Genomic DNA, 15,528 nt, shown 5'->3' with positions numbered 1-15,528 from the left:
ATTCGATATTTCTACATGTTACAAAACGATCACCACGTTGGTTCCTTCAGTGTAAGAAAGACAAGCTCTCTGTTTTCCCTGCACAGGCTAAGAGAGAAAAATGATCTTGCTTCTCTATCCTGTTGACATGAGTCAGTGAGGATTCATCTCTGGTCCAGTGGAGGTGAGACAGGGAGGGGCAGGGACAGGAGGGGACCCAGCACTCGCCTCCCAGTGGATCCCTGACGCAGGAGTCACCTCCCTTCACTGCATGCTTTGTTCTTAAGAGTTGGATTAGGTGCCACCCCCCATCTATCAAACTGGAGACAAAAATAGTTCCAATCGGCCAAATCTGGCAAGCGGAGCGTGGACCCAGTGAAGCTCTTTTTGAGAGTCAAAAGTTCACCACCTTGCTGGGACTCTGGACGCCAAACATTTGGAGCCCAACTTAAGCCAATCCTCTGAAACACAGATAAGCATATGCCATGGTCATCATTTTCTTCCATTAATAATTATTGAAAGTGCGTAGGAATCTCAGGGAGGTAAGACAAAGACTGAAAGAATGGGAAACAGCTTGTAGGTGACCCTGGACAGACAGGCAAGCCTGGAAAAGGAGGGCTCATGGCCCGTGAACCTCCCCTGATCCCGACCTCTGAGAGCCTGCCACACTTCTGCCGTGGGTCTTTAAATGCTACTCCTGGGCATTACCCTGCCTTCTTACAGACGGGGCTGGGGGCTTGAGAGACAGTGCCTGGCAGCAACAAATACAGGCTGGGGTCCCAGCATGACTCCACCGCTTGACAGCTGGGCAGTCTTGGGCAAGCGACTTAACCACTCTGTGCTTCAGTTTCCTCACTTGTGAAATGCAGATAATAGCAGTGCCTGCCCCGGAAGGTCCGCAGTGAAGATTAAAAGAGTTAAAACACAGAAAGCGTGGACTATGGATCATCTCTTTATTTCCTTTAGGGTCTAGCTGGCATAATGCCCTTCACACCTTAGATGTTTATTAAATCTTTACAGACAGTACCGTCTGCAGCCCTCTGGAGTTGCTGAGCTGTTTTCTCCAGTTATATCACTCCTATCTTAACCTTCTGATCTTTTATAAAAGTTAGGTAAGTCACAGCCTCATTCTGGGCCATTTAGGGGAATACAGAAGGCCCAATGAAATAACACAGGTTAAAAAATAAATACACAGTCCTCAAATATTCCTTAGTTATATTAAGACTGAGTCCCCTGTAACAGCAATACAACCTGATAATTTCCAGCCTTCTCCTTCACTTTGAGCCATATAGTCTTAGGATCTTTCTCCCTAGAGCCAAGGCTCACTGATTCTATATTTTCTATAAAGTATAAACGAGAAGCCAAATTGTTTGCAAAGCTGTGGCTAGCAGCCGGAAATATATTTGTTGTTGTTGTTGTTTAGTCATAAGTCATGGATGACTCTTTGCAACCCCACGGACTGTAGCCTGCCAGGCTCCTCAGTCCATGGGATTTCCCTGGCAAGAATACTGGAGTGGGTTGCCATTTCCTCCTCCAGGAGATCTTCCTGACCCAAAGATCGAACTCAGGTCTCCTGCAATGGCAGGCGGATTCTTTACAACTGACCCACCAGGGAAGCCCAGAAATACGTAATCTGGAACCAGATTACAAATTGCCAACATCCATTGGATCATCGAAAAAGCAAGAGAGTTCCAGAAAAACATCTATTTCTGCTTTAATGACTATGCCAAAGCCTTTGACTGTGTGGATCATAACAAACTGTGGAAAATTCTTCAAGAGATAGGAATACCAGACCACCTTAGCTGCCTCCTGAGAAATCTTTATACAGGTCAAGAAGCAACAGTTAGAACTGGACATGGAACAGACTGGTTCCAAATTGGGAAAGGAGTACGTCAAGGCTGTATATTGTCACCCTGCTTATTTAACTTATATGCAGAGTACATCATGAGAAATGCTGGACTGGATAAAGCACAAGCTGGAATCAAGATTGCCAGGAGAAATATCAATAACCTCAGATATGCAGATGACACCACCCTTATGGCAGAAAGTGAAGAAGAACTGAAGAGCCTCTTGATGAAAGTGAAAGAGGAGAGTGAATAAGTTGACTTAAAATTCAACATTCAGAAAACTAAGATCATGGCATCCGGTCCCATCACTTCATGAGAGATAGACAGGGAAACAATGGAAACAGTGACAGACTTTATTTTGGGGAGCTCCAAAATCACTGCAGATGGTGACTGCAGCCATGAAATTAAAAGATACTTGCTCCTTGGAAGAAAAGCTATGACCAACCTAGACAGCATATTAAAAAGCAGAGACATTACTTTGCCAACAAAGGTCCATCTAGTCAAAGTTATGGTTTTTCCAGTAGTCACGTATGGATGTGAGAGTTGGACTCTAAAGAAAGCTGAGCACCGAAGAATTGATGCTTTTGAACTGTGGTGTTGGAGAAGACTCTTGAGAGTCCCTTGGACTGCAAGGAGATCCAACCAGTCAATCCAAAAGGAAATCAGTCCTGGGTGTTCATTGGAAGGACTGATGCTGAAGCTGAAGTTCCAATATTTTGGCCACCTGATGTGAAGAACTGACCCACTGGAGAAGACCCTGATGCTGGGAAAGACTGAAGGCGGGAGGGGAAGGGGACGACAGAGGATGAGACGGTTGGATGGCATCACTGACTCGATGGACATGCGTTTGAGCAAGCTCCCGGAGTTGGTGATGGACAGGGAGGCCTGGCGTGTTGTAGTCCATAGGGTCCCAAAGAGTCAGACACAACTGAGCGACTGAACTGAACTGACTGATATATATATAAATGTGTATATATATGAATATTCACGCACATTGGAAAAGGAAATGGCAACTCACTCCAGGATTCTTGCCTGGGGAATCCCATGGACAGAGGAGCCTGGTGGGCTCCTGTTCATGGGGCCACAAAGAGTCGGACACGACTGAGTGACTAAGCACATACACACACACACATACACACTAACACACACACATCACATTCAAGAGTCCACATGGAAGCTATCAAACACACTCATATTACTGTGATTTATCAAAGTATAGTAAATGAATTACCACAAATGAACAACTGCTCCCGAACAAGTAGGTGGCACAATGTGATTTACGCATATCATATGAGATGAATAAACCCACGGTGGAAAAGATCAAAGGCAAAGCTGGAATTGTTGTTAACATGTACAGGGCTTCACGGAAAATCTTCTTAATAAAACTGTTTAGAGGAAAATAGAGGGATCATTTGTTTAAATGAAAAGAGATACTGCATATGTTGAATTTCAAAAGCAGCATTCATTTTCATACACACACATTAGATCTGGCTAAAATTAGCTCCAGTTTCTACTTTATTTTTTTTAAGTCTTAAAGAATAAAGGTTTCAACAAAATTTCATTGAGCCGAAGCTCAGCCCTGAGTTTCCAAGGTACCTGAGCATCTAGGGAAGACACCCCCCCTTGCCGCACTCCATTATCCACTTGGGCATCATCCCAATTTTTCCACCCACTCTCCCTTCGCCTCAGGTCTTAAACAGGAAACATACACAGGCTGTGTCACACCAGCGCTCCATTTCTGCTGCCTCCACTGCCTCTTGCCTTCCCTCACATATTCCACTCTGGCTGACTTCATTGCTGAAAGAAAACTCATTCCCGCCTGCCTGGTAAACTTCCTACCAGGCACAAGAACCCAAAGCCCAGACTCAAAGATCACTTTTAGGCCAGTGGCTCCTCCAAATTTATTTCCAGATTGGACCTCCCAGCAATCTTCTTCCCACACTCTCTAGCGTCTGCTGGACTCCAGCAACTCAGATGTCCACCAGCACCTGGGCTTTCGCCAAAACGGCCTGATCGATTACACACCATGCTACTTGCCTGTAAGGGCCCAGCCACCAAAACAGTCATCCTTCCGCCCTCTCTTCTCTTCCCAAAGAAATGTTAACCAGCCTCCAGAGTTCAACCCAAATGGTGCTTCCTCCTCCAAGTTTTCCCCATCATCCTACTCAGCATCATTCTTCTGAATTTCCGCTGTGTTAGAACCTACCCCAGTAAGCACAACCCACCCCCTCCTGCTCTGTATTAGTAATTTCAGAGCATGTCTTCTTTCCCCTACTTGACCATGAAGAATATAACCTCCTTCTGGTAGCTCTTACTCACTCTGTGCAGTAGTAAAAAAAAAAAAAAGTACACATTGAATAAATGAATGAATCATTTCTTTATACAGACAGTGCCTGTGAAAAAGGTAAGTCATAACTTGCTATAGCTATATTATATTGATATGGCTTCCCTGGTGGCTCAGTGGTAAAGAATCCTCCTGCCAATGCAGGAGATGCAGGTTCAATCCCTGGGTTGGGAAGATCCCCCGGAGAAGGAAATGGCAACCGACTTCAATATTCTTGCCTGGGAAATAACATGGACTGAGGAGCCTGGTGGGCTACAGTCTATGGGGGTCACGAGGATTCGGGCACAACTTAGCAGGTAAACAACAGCAACATTGATAAAATAGCTAGAACCTAAAATAACTGTAATCTAGGTTTTTTTTTTTAAAAAACCTAATGACTATAACAAGGTACAACATGAATGATACTGTTTCCCTCCTCACGTTTAGCCATCAATTGTGAGGACTGTAATGAGGCCATTATTTATGCATCATGTTTAGCTAATACTTATACGCTTCCTTTAAATGTGATCCTAGGACATGTCAGCTGCTTAAAACTCAAGGTGACTCTACTACTTTGTCAGTAATACAATACGAACATTCCTACAACCCTTCATGCACTGTACCAGGTACTACAGAAACCTGGATCTCTTCTCAATAAGCTTCCCGTACTGACTGAGAGACAGGACTGTTTGCTGCCTGATTTTTTCATAATAAAATTCTTGAGACATTCTTGTTTTAACACATGACTCTCTTTAAACACCGCAGATTAAAAAAAAAATTGCATATGTATTAACCACATGTGCAATTAAGCTACTTCCCCAAAAATGTGAATGTGAGAACTTTCTGCCTAAAATGGATAATACCCCTAAGAGAGAAACTAGCAATAAGACACTGCACCCCTTTCAATGGAGTTGATACTTACAGACCTCATGAGGCTTCCCTCTGCACATAATTCCGGAGTTATTCTATTTCCTTTTAAAAGACACCTCCCTAACCGAAGGCCCATAAAATATAAAGTACCCAGTTCCATATTTCACAAGGACAGAACGTGTGTGATAACTTCCCCCCTCCCCTGCCTTGCACCCCAGTAGGACTTTACTGATCCCCCTTCCTGAGTCACCGTACTTCAATCATTCAGGTGTGTGTGTGTGTGTGTGTGTGTGAGTTTTCACTCAGACCACAAATAACTTCACTTACGCCTGCAACTCAGCAGTTCATCCTACAGTAGAAAAACAACACACAGGGATCCTGGGTCAGGAATCGAGGCAGACTAACACAAAATCCAGAAAAATAAATAAAAGGCCTTTTGGCTCTCGGGGCTGCAAATGTCCACACTGTTGGTCCAAAGACCAAGGTACAGGGATATTTACTTACTCCTCGTCACTTATGGTTAAGGAGCAACCATCACCAAACAAGAACGTTACAATCACCCTGTCAAGACAAGTCACATGCTCACAGTGATAGCTTATGTTCATGGATCATAAACCATATACCAGGTTACTATTCTGTCCAGTGTACAAATATTACATCGTTCCAACCTCACAGCAGCCCTAGCGGAAGTTCTCATATGATCTCCATCTTACACATGAAGAAACTGAGGCCCAGCAAGGTTACAGTGGCACTTCTATATCTTAAATTCAGACAGGCTGGTTCCAGAGCCCCGCATCCTTATTTTAAATACCACGGAATTTATATAGAACTTAAAAAACTGGACCTTAGAAGCAGGGTGTCAGGGACGAGGGGCAAGCTCTTTATTTAAAGAAATCTAGTGAATCAGTTTCAAAATGAACATTCTGATAAAGCAAGGATTCGCCTCTTAAACATGAGCTGAAAATCCAAATTTCTGTATGTAAGGTTGGATAAAAGTGGTCGATGCATCTTATCAGGGAAAGAAACAGAACATGACTTGGGAAGAGCTGCCTTGAGACCACCAGATCCAGCCCACGACACAGCAGTGGAACATCAGTGTGACTCCAAGAGAACATTCCGGTTCATTTGGATTCAGTGGGTCTAGGGTGGAGTCCCGGTTCTATTTTTTTCTTTTTTTTTTTTAACCTCTCCTGGCGATTCTGGTGTCCCGCCAGGCTCGAGAACCTCTGAACTGGTCTATTTCCACAGCTTGGAGCAGGACTACTCCCAAGGCAAACAGAAAGAGGGGATCGATTTCACAATCTCCTCTGGTTGCGAATACCAGTGTTCCCAAGCCCTTATTGCCCCAACTTCGAACTAACTTCCCCTGCTCTCCTGATTCTAGGCAGGCAGTCTTCCCTTCAACAGAGAACCATGAGTCATCAACCCTGCATCCACCCTGTGTCTGCATGACTCTCCAGGTCAGAAAAATTTACTGTACATGAAGAAAGCAGGAAGTTGTCAAATCCAAAACTGACACAAAGAAATTCAAGATCCAGCCAACATGGGTTGCTACGGAACCAACAAGCTATCTCCCTGCACCACAGTCACACAACGACCACGACCTAAAACATGGAGACAGTGACTTAAGGTAACCGTTTGGTAGCAAAACCTGCTCATAGGCTCCAAGTACAGGTGACAATTAAAACGATCAGGCTCAACCCCAGCACACAATAATGAACCATCGGCAAGGCAGAGGCAGACTGTTATCAACCAAATAAACCAAAAAGGAGGATACCTGAATCCAAGTTTAAAAAAAAAAAAAACACCTCTCTGCGATTTCTCCATTTCCCACACAGTACAGTTTGCAAAGACAATTATCTTCAACAGTCTGTAAAGTGCTAAAGTATGACTAGTAAGCGATTTTCCCAGGCCAGACTTTATCCTCAGATAGAAACCAGAGAGCATCGCAAAACTCTTACCCAATGGGTGTTGGACTCCCCCAAAGCAGCCGTGGAGGAAGAGACTGCTGTCCAAAGACGACAGACAAATCTGCAGCTTGAATGGAACACCTCGGTGATTTGCAGCCGGCTCCTCCTGCAGTGGTCAAGGGGGTGCAGAAGAGGAAATCCAAAATGAGAAACAGCACGAATGGCTTTAAAAAATAATTCCACCTGAAGACACCATGCAGGGAAATCTAAACTTTAAGAACATCAAATTTTGCATCGTTTTATGAGAATTACACAGGCACCAGCCAGCTTAAAAGGCAGATCTGGTTTGATTCAACAGGGCTCGGAGGGAGGCCAACACACAAAAAGGTCATCCCTTCAATCAAATTAAAAGCTTGGTCTCTCCATTTGAGCCAGCTACTGTCAATCTTTTCTCTAAGATTCTAACGAATCACCTCATAAACACATGCTGGTCATTACGGGACTATCAGGTGGAAATGGGCATGGACTGAATAGTAATTGAGCCAAAGACTAATTTTCATGAGGCATATCTTACTATCAACATGCAACTTTAGGCACAATCATGACACAGAGCACAGTTGTTAGCATACCAGTCTAATGGGATAGAAAAAAAGAATCAAACGCAGAAAAAAAATTTAAGTATGCATATACTCACTAGAGTTTCCTCTGAACTTTAAAGGATTTAATTACTGAATGTACATCTACTTGATTTTCATTCTGCCATAACACCTTGAGCATGTTTAAGGAAAGATTACCCACTGTAGGATGAATGAGTGAATGCGTGAATGGATGAATGAAACAGAATGAATCAATCTTCCATATACCTTTCCATCAGGGAGCCTGGCGCTCCTAGTAGTTTTTGTGAGGTAAACACCTATGCATAGAAACAGAAGAAGTTGAGGACTCGATCTGCTAACATACTTTCCTATCTATTCAAAGCATATTTTTAAATACTGGTAGTTCCCAACTGTCCACATTAAATAGAATCAGGAGCACAGTTATTATAAACTAATCCCCAAACTCGTCATTGCTGATTTTTTTTTTTCAGCCTTTCATTACTGGAGCTGATCTGCATATTTGCTTAGGCTGGTTTTAAATTTAGTTTGGGTTTCCTAAGCCCACGCCAGGTAACAGTAGGAAGGAGAAGGCCCAGGATTATATTGGGTGTCAGAAAGAAACTATTCTGGAGCTATGAATATGATCTCCAATGTGAATAATCTGTAAACAGGTAAGTGAGCCAATTAGCCTTGGGTACATGGCAACACATCTCATGATTATTTTCATCCATACACACTCACTATTTTTAAGAGCACAGCCCAGCTGGAAAGGAAAATAATGTCGATTGCTTTCCAACACTTTGCAAAGTAATGAATAGTAGCCAAAGTATTCTTACTTCTAGCTAATCCATTCACCAACTATTTATTTAGGCCTCATTTGCATGCCATAGACTGACATGCAGAAGGAAGTTCTCTAGGCCTTGGTTTCCCCATCTGTAAACAGTTAGGTCTGTGTGCTGTTGTTTCAGTCATGGCCAACTCTTTATGACCCTATGGACTGTACCCCACCAGTTTCCTCTGTCCATTGGATTCTCCAGTCAAGAATACTGGAGTGGGTTGCCACACCCTCCTCCAGGGGATCTTCCGAACAGATCGAACCCAAGTCTCTCGTCTCTTTGGTTTCCTGCATTGGCAGGCAGGTTCTTTACCACTAGCGCCACCTGGGAAATCCCAAACAGTTAAGTGTAGAGAAAGGAGGAAGCCTTTCTAGACTATCACATCTCTGAAGTCCTTGGAAGACAAGCCCTCCAGTAAAAAGCTTGTTGAGTTACAAACATTAATAGTGGCCAAGTTAAATAAAAGCTCACAATATTCTATTTATTCTTACACAGTACTTGGTTTAAGGGCCAGGGGGTGATCTTGATTTTATCTAGTAACATCTCAAATGAAGCCTCAAAATCCTTGATCATCATTTTCAAACAATGTGCAGGTACCATGGATTTGCAGAGTGCTTGCTTTATGAGCTAACAATTGAGAGTGTTGGCTTGTGTATCGACGTGTGTGCACACTATCCTATTTACCTATCACCTGGCAGATAAGATTTTATAGAGTCCAAATTACAGTCTCCTCCTATTCTGCTGAAGTGCAGAGAACAGTCAAACATGATGCAAATGCTGTAAAATATTAATTTACTCTCGCATCGGTATGCCTGCTTATTTCAAAAGTATCTGTGTTGCTACACCAGTTAGAGTAACTAAAGAGTTAACATAACTTGCTGGGTTCCATCAGAGGGAAGAAGCCAAAAATAAAAGCAAGGCAGAATGGACTCACTGCAAAAATATACAGACAACGTACAATAAAATAGCCTATAGACTGTTTAAGACAATATATCTACTAAAAGTGGAATTTTTAATATTTAAAAAGCACAGCAGAGCAACATAACACAACACTATAAATAGTGGGAGATAGAAAGGTGGCCTAAGTAATACTGATGTGACAGTAAAGAGGAGATACTATACAAATAATGTAGATACAGAAGAAAACATAAATACTTCAGGGAGAGTAGGCCAAAGTTAAGGGTGCAATAAAAGAAAATATGCCATACACGGTGATAGAAAAAATATCTAGCATTTGAATTCTAGAATTCTAGCATTTGAATGCTAGAAGCATAAGCATTTACAGGTTAGCAGCTATAACAGTGATGACTAAAAACTTCTGATAAATAACTCAAAAGGTATCCATTAAAGAGCACCTAAGTAGAAAAAAGAGAACTTCCTCTTAGCCTGAACCCAAATGCCATCACCAGGGGAGCCTCTGCCCCCTGAAGCCTCAAACTGATTACATTACAGTGAGTTTTCTGAAAAGTAACATTCAGGTTTAGTATACAATTTTTGCTTGCATTATTGCCATCATTGGTGCTTTTTCATCACTTCACAAATGGGATGCATTAAAAGTTGTATTTTTAAAAAATCAATGAAACAGTTCTGCTCCCATCAAATGTGTCAAAGAGGATATAATGCTTGTTGCTTTTTTGTCTTTAATAGTTCTAAACATGTTTTAGTACATTTGAGGTGGCAATAGGTAGTACATGAATTTATAGTGCATTAGCCTGAAAAGTTCAGATTTATAAGGATTATAAAATATACTACTACACTGATAAAGACAAAGATACATAAATTATGAAATAGGAAAGAGATTTCTGAAAACTGTTTCCACCATTAAAGATTATTTACCTAAGCCTTTTTATTACTCCTGGAATTTTAAGCATTTACATATTTTTAAAACCTTGATCCAATTACAACTTTTTCAGCCAACATTTGAAAATATTCTCTTAAAACTAGCACAGAGTATACACTTATCACCTCTTAAAGAAATTTTGAATGTGTATTTTATTAAACTGAATTAAATTAAATTAAAATTTGAACAGCATAATTGAGGACTATAAAAGTCTTTCTTTAAAAAAGGGCAGTCCTGTGTGGAACGCCTTAGAACAGAAATTATTATCTCTTTTGGAATTTCTATGATTTCTTATTTTCGATCTTTTCACAAAATAAGGAGAGCCTGCTTCTGATAAGCTGGGAAGTATAAGCAGAACTAAATCTGCTCTTTGAAGCAGTTAAGCTGCACATATCAAAAGATATAAAGCAATGGAAATCAAATCATCTGTCTCCCCATAAAAATAATATTCTGTCTTGCTGCACTATGTCATCTCACATATGCACGTATTTAAGCTTTTCAGAATCAAAACTATGTGTTACTTGCAGACAACTATAGTTTAAAGAATTAACATTCACTCCTACCTTCGCTAAATTTCAGGCTTTTAGTAAAAACATGTTTATTGACTAACTTCTCATAGGAAACAAAATGAGCCGGTGTTACCATGCGTTAGTCATCAAAAACTGTCATTCAAGGTAAGTGCAAACAGAAAATCCACTTGACATTTCAGAATGGAAAAAAAATAAAGGCACATTATACAAAAGGAATGTGAATCAAACTCTGTAATGACAACAAAACAAGAAGTCACAGAAGCATGTTTATTAATATTTTAATAAGCTCTTTAGGCTGGCCTTTCCTGGGACCCCCAGACAACTGACTTAGACCTATTGAAACGTAAGGCCAGCTACATGTACAGTCTGATGGCTGAAGAGTTATTCTTGAATCTATTTGCAAGGGTAAAAGACAAATTAGAGGCCAGGAAACCTAGTCTGATTAAATATCACTTCTGTTTATCAAACCCTCTTAAAATGAAATCCGGAAGAGAAGGGGAAGATACCCATTTTCACAGTTCCCAATCAAGCACATTTTTCATACTTATTTTAACACAAATTTATTTGTGCACTCAAAAATACACGTTCACATTTGGCTGCCAGTAAAGTGTTTTTCTGTACATAGTAAAATGTAAGTCAGGACCTCCAAGGCGTTGTGTAAAACTTAAACTTCTGTGCTTCATTTTATATCCTTGCCTCTCCCATCTATTTACCTCCTAGAAAGAATGGCTTACTTTAAACACAGCAACACTTGATCTGAGCAGGTCGCAATCATGTTACCAACTGCAGAGACTCACTAAAGGGTAGAAACTCATAAGCCCTCTGTGAGGAACACTGAATAGCTCTCTCAATCCAGGCCCCAGAGGTTTAAAAAAAAAAAAAAGGATTTACCAGTTTAGCTATGGGGTTGTAAAACTGTAAACTGACTAGCAAGGTCACACAGACATCCAGACATTATTATTCTCAATTATTTTTTCTTTCAAATATCAGAGTTATTAAAATACTCCCTCTTGTTTGGATTGCCTGAACAACACAGAGCTTCAGCAACCAAAGCTACTTTCCTTTTTTCCCCCAACAGTATTATTTTTCTTTGCATAGAAGGCTTATTAAGGTGGCCACCTAATGCAAAGAGCAGAATGTTGTTCGCTGTTATTAAATGCTCATTAAATTTTATTCCCAAATAGAGTACAAATTACCGTGCAAAAGCACCAAACATTATCAGTCTACCAGCTAAAGGCCTGTATCATCTCTTACCTGAGACAAAAACCTTTTAACTTACTACCTCCAAGGTAAGGCTCCTGGCCAAGAAATCCAAGTTAAGAATGAATACATTCAGAATGACTGCCTACTGCCAGTAGCATTTTTTGTGTGTGTCATTAGGATGGCCATAAAGTTTTTAAATATGACAACGGGGATATCCTTCTCAAATAAATTACTTCCGCTGAATAAATCCTTTAGAAAACCCCGCTATTGGCAGCTTGGGTTCTAAAGGATGAGTTCTTTTGCACTTGAAAGGGTTAAGTGCCTGCAAGGCCAAAGGCACCAGACAAACTGCAAGAGAAAGGTTGCTTTCCTCAGCTCCTCAGCTCTGAAAGGTTTCTAGCAAGTACCAAATACTTGTTGATGTGTTCACAAGCAGGACTGTCAGGCTCCTTTCACGGTCTGGGGAGATGCATTTACATACTGCACCCAGTAAGCACAGCTTGTTGGTCTCCTTTATAAAAGTTGAGTAGCTAGAAGCCTCATTCAGCGTCTCCCATCCGAAGTGACAAAAAAGAAGATGCGGCTGAAATAGTAAAGAGTCTCTCATCTGGTTGGGGCAGCACAAATACTGTGCATCAAACACTTGGGAGTAGTTCAGGCACAGACAAACCCACCTGAATGGACGGGAGAACACTGTCTGTTGCCATGGCAGCCTGATCTAATTACATGAGTGATCAGGGATGGAGTAAGTGCACCGAAAACCTACACCCGCTGACAGGTATCTACGAGATGAGAAAGGCAGGCAGGCGGAAGGTTCAGGGGAGCCCTTCGACCTCTGCTTTCTGTAGAAGGTGGCACTCAAGCCCATTTATCTGTGGAGCTGCTAAAATATTGACTGATGCAGGCACAGTTAGAGGGCAATCAGAGGAGATTAAATGCCATAGCATTAGCCCTTAGAGTGCAATCCCTTTCCAAGAGTTCATGTGCAGGGTTTTCTCATCCTTCTCTCTGGTGGTTTCTTCAGGCAGACGCTCCATTCCAAAAAAAGCTCAAGTGTCAAACTACCCTCATCCACCAAATAAACCACAAGGTGGGCTTAAGACGAGGGCTTCCAGGAACTGTAGGGTTCCTCAGAAACCCAAACGAGATGGCTTAGCTAACACGGTCGAAAAAGTAACTAGCTGTGCCTAAAAATAACCCATCAAGTACCCGCTGCTGCGAGCGATATGTAACGATGATGTTTAAATATTAAGAACAGCCTGCATTATAAAACACAAATGTCATTGAGATGTGACTACGAGATTGCCAAAGGAGAACTTATTTGCATACACACATTCCCGTGCAAGCTCCAGGATGTGCAAGGAGCATGCCACTCTAAGCCATTAGTTTTTATTCTGTGGGTGTAATAGGGTCTTCTAATTTTGCTAATTGTATCCTGTGGCTCTCACAGGGAAGCTAAGAATCTCTTCGGGGACAGAACCAGTTCGGAGGAGTCCCTACTGCACAGCATACGGTAAACAAAATAAAAATAGCTTGCCATTCTCCTTAGCCACATCGCGCATTATATAACCAGCTTCCGACTGGCTTTCTGTGTGTGTGTGTGCCCTTACTACTCTTCAGCAATTTCCCAATCTCTCGAAGTATTTATATTACCCTCTTATCTGTAGGATTATATACCAAGAAAGCAAAACAAAACAGAGCAGCCACGGGATTGAACTGAACCCCACTAGTCCTTAGAAACTGCTTTTTGTTGTTGTTGTTTGTTTTCTGGCAGGATCTCCACAACCACCCTACTTCCACCCCCCACTAAGGTTCTTGCTCAATCTCCCTAGAAAACCTGAATTGTTCCATCGCTTCCAGTCAGCCCCCTACGTGGTCTGAAATAAAATGAAAGCACCAGCCGCGGAGTTTAGGAAGGCGGCCTGAGGGCGAGGGTGGCCGAGGAGGGGTCAGGGCACTGCGGAGTCAGCCAAGCGGCCACGGCGGGGCCCCCTCCCCACCGCGATGGCCCGGCCGCCCCCTCCCCCGCGGGCGCGCACACACACACACGCACTCACACACTCACGCCGCGCTCCGCCGCCGCCTCACCTCTCGCTCCGCCCGGCCGGCCCCCTGCCCTGCCCCCTGCGGGACCGGCCTGCGCGCAGCGCTGGAACCACGTAGGAGGCGGCGGCGGCCGCGGGAGTGGCGGAGTCTCCGGCCCGGCCCAGAGTGAGCGAGCAGCGGGGCTCCGGGCGCATCCCAGCGCCCGCAGCGCCTCCTCCGCCGCCGCCGCCTCCCCCCTCCCCTCCTCCCGGCTTCATTCACCCTCTCAGCAGCCGCGCAGCCGCTCACTCCCGGCGCGGGCAGGGCAGCGCCTGCCGCGGCTTCCCGGCTCCGGCCGCCGGCGCTGGCGGGGGCGCCGGCCCGGGCTGGGGCGCTCGCGGGCTCCCGGCTCCGGGCGGCGGCGGCGGCTGCACATGATCAGGAAGCGGCCGTACCAACAGGGCGGCGGCGGCGGCGGCAGCCGCCCGAGCCGCCACCGCTACTCCGGCCGCGCTCCCGGCACCGCGCGCCCGTTCCCCCCGCGCCCACCTCCCTCGGTGACCCCCGCGATCCCACCGACCGGCGGCGCGCGCAAAGTCCCGATCCGGCCGCGGGCGCAGACCCTCCTGGTCCGCAGTCGCGCGCCGGCCCGGGCGGGCCTCCGTCGGGAGACCCCCGCCCCGGGGGGCTCCGGGGCCAAGCGGCCCCCGCGGTAAAGCCAGCCCTCTTCCAGATCCGCTCGCTCTCGCCGCCCTCTGCGAAGAGAGGAGTGAGGAGGGGGCGGCGGGAGGAGGGGACAGCGAGACCCCCGGCCGCCGCCTCCCCCCTACGCCACCTCCTGGGAAGAGGACACGGCTCTCCCCACTGGCGATCGGACCGGCAGCCGCCGTAGTGGGGAGCCGTCGCGGATCTCCCCGCCCGCCCGCGCCCCCCGCCCGGGCGCGCCCCCTCGCCGGGCGGGCGCCCACCCGGCCCCTGCACACCACCCTCCCGCCGGTCGTCTCAGCGCCCACAGCTGGGGAAGTCGGCCTGGGAGGCTGGAGCCGGGGAAGGGTGTATGTACACACACACACACACACACACACACACACAACACAACACAACACAACACGACGCGTCGATTTCCTTCGCTCCTCTTCCAGCTGTTTTCCGTGCCGCCGAATGGGGTCTGGGGTTTGTTTGCTGGTTGTTGCTTTTGCCCCTCTCGGGAGAGCGGGGTAGGGGGGGATCTTGATCTAAATCAGGGGAGAAGGAGATGGGGGAGGGGGGAGAGAAAGAATCAGAGGAGGAAAAAAAAAATAGCCACTTACTGTAAAGTGTAAATGGATCTGGGGTTGCGTGGGGAAGGGGGGGCAGAGGGAGAGAAACAGTGTCTTGCGGCTGCTGTAGCTCTGGCTGCTGCTCCACGGGGCTTGTTTTGGATCCCCCTGCAGTGAAACAGGTCCTGTACGGCTCCGCCACTGTAGTAGAAATGATGTCTGCGGTATACTCTGCTCTCTCCTCCTCCTCCCCCCTCCTCCCTCCTCCCTCCGCCCGCCCTCCCTCGCGCTCTCTCGCGCTCGCTCGCTT

General features: G+C 45.0%; 1 protein-coding gene across 15 annotated transcripts in view; it reads right to left on the bottom strand.

The window, feature by feature from the left end:
* Positions 1 to 15,462, bottom strand: part of ATXN1 (ataxin 1) — a 421,040-nt gene extending 405,578 nt beyond the window's left edge. For 13 of the 15 annotated variants that reach the window (XM_061398786.1, XM_061398793.1, XM_061398792.1 and 10 more), the window contains exons 1-2: positions 15,270 to 15,462; positions 6,981 to 7,095 (exon numbers count right to left, since the gene is read on the bottom strand). The gene's annotated coding sequence lies outside the window, so the exon portion shown is untranslated. Of the gene's footprint in view, positions 1 to 6,980; positions 7,096 to 7,792; positions 13,994 to 14,022; positions 14,427 to 15,269 lie in introns of those variants that run through there. The other 2 variants (XM_061398797.1, XM_061398798.1) reach the window with 2 other exon arrangements.
* Between the last annotated feature and the right edge of the window lie 66 nt (positions 15,463 to 15,528).

The sequence above is a fragment of the Bos javanicus genome, chromosome 23, assembly GCF_032452875.1.
Source record: "Bos javanicus breed banteng chromosome 23, ARS-OSU_banteng_1.0, whole genome shotgun sequence".
NCBI classification, from domain to species: domain Eukaryota; kingdom Metazoa; phylum Chordata; class Mammalia; order Artiodactyla; family Bovidae; genus Bos; species Bos javanicus.
Note: the sequence above shows the minus strand (reverse complement) of the source record. Positions and strands in the feature narration are given on the sequence as shown.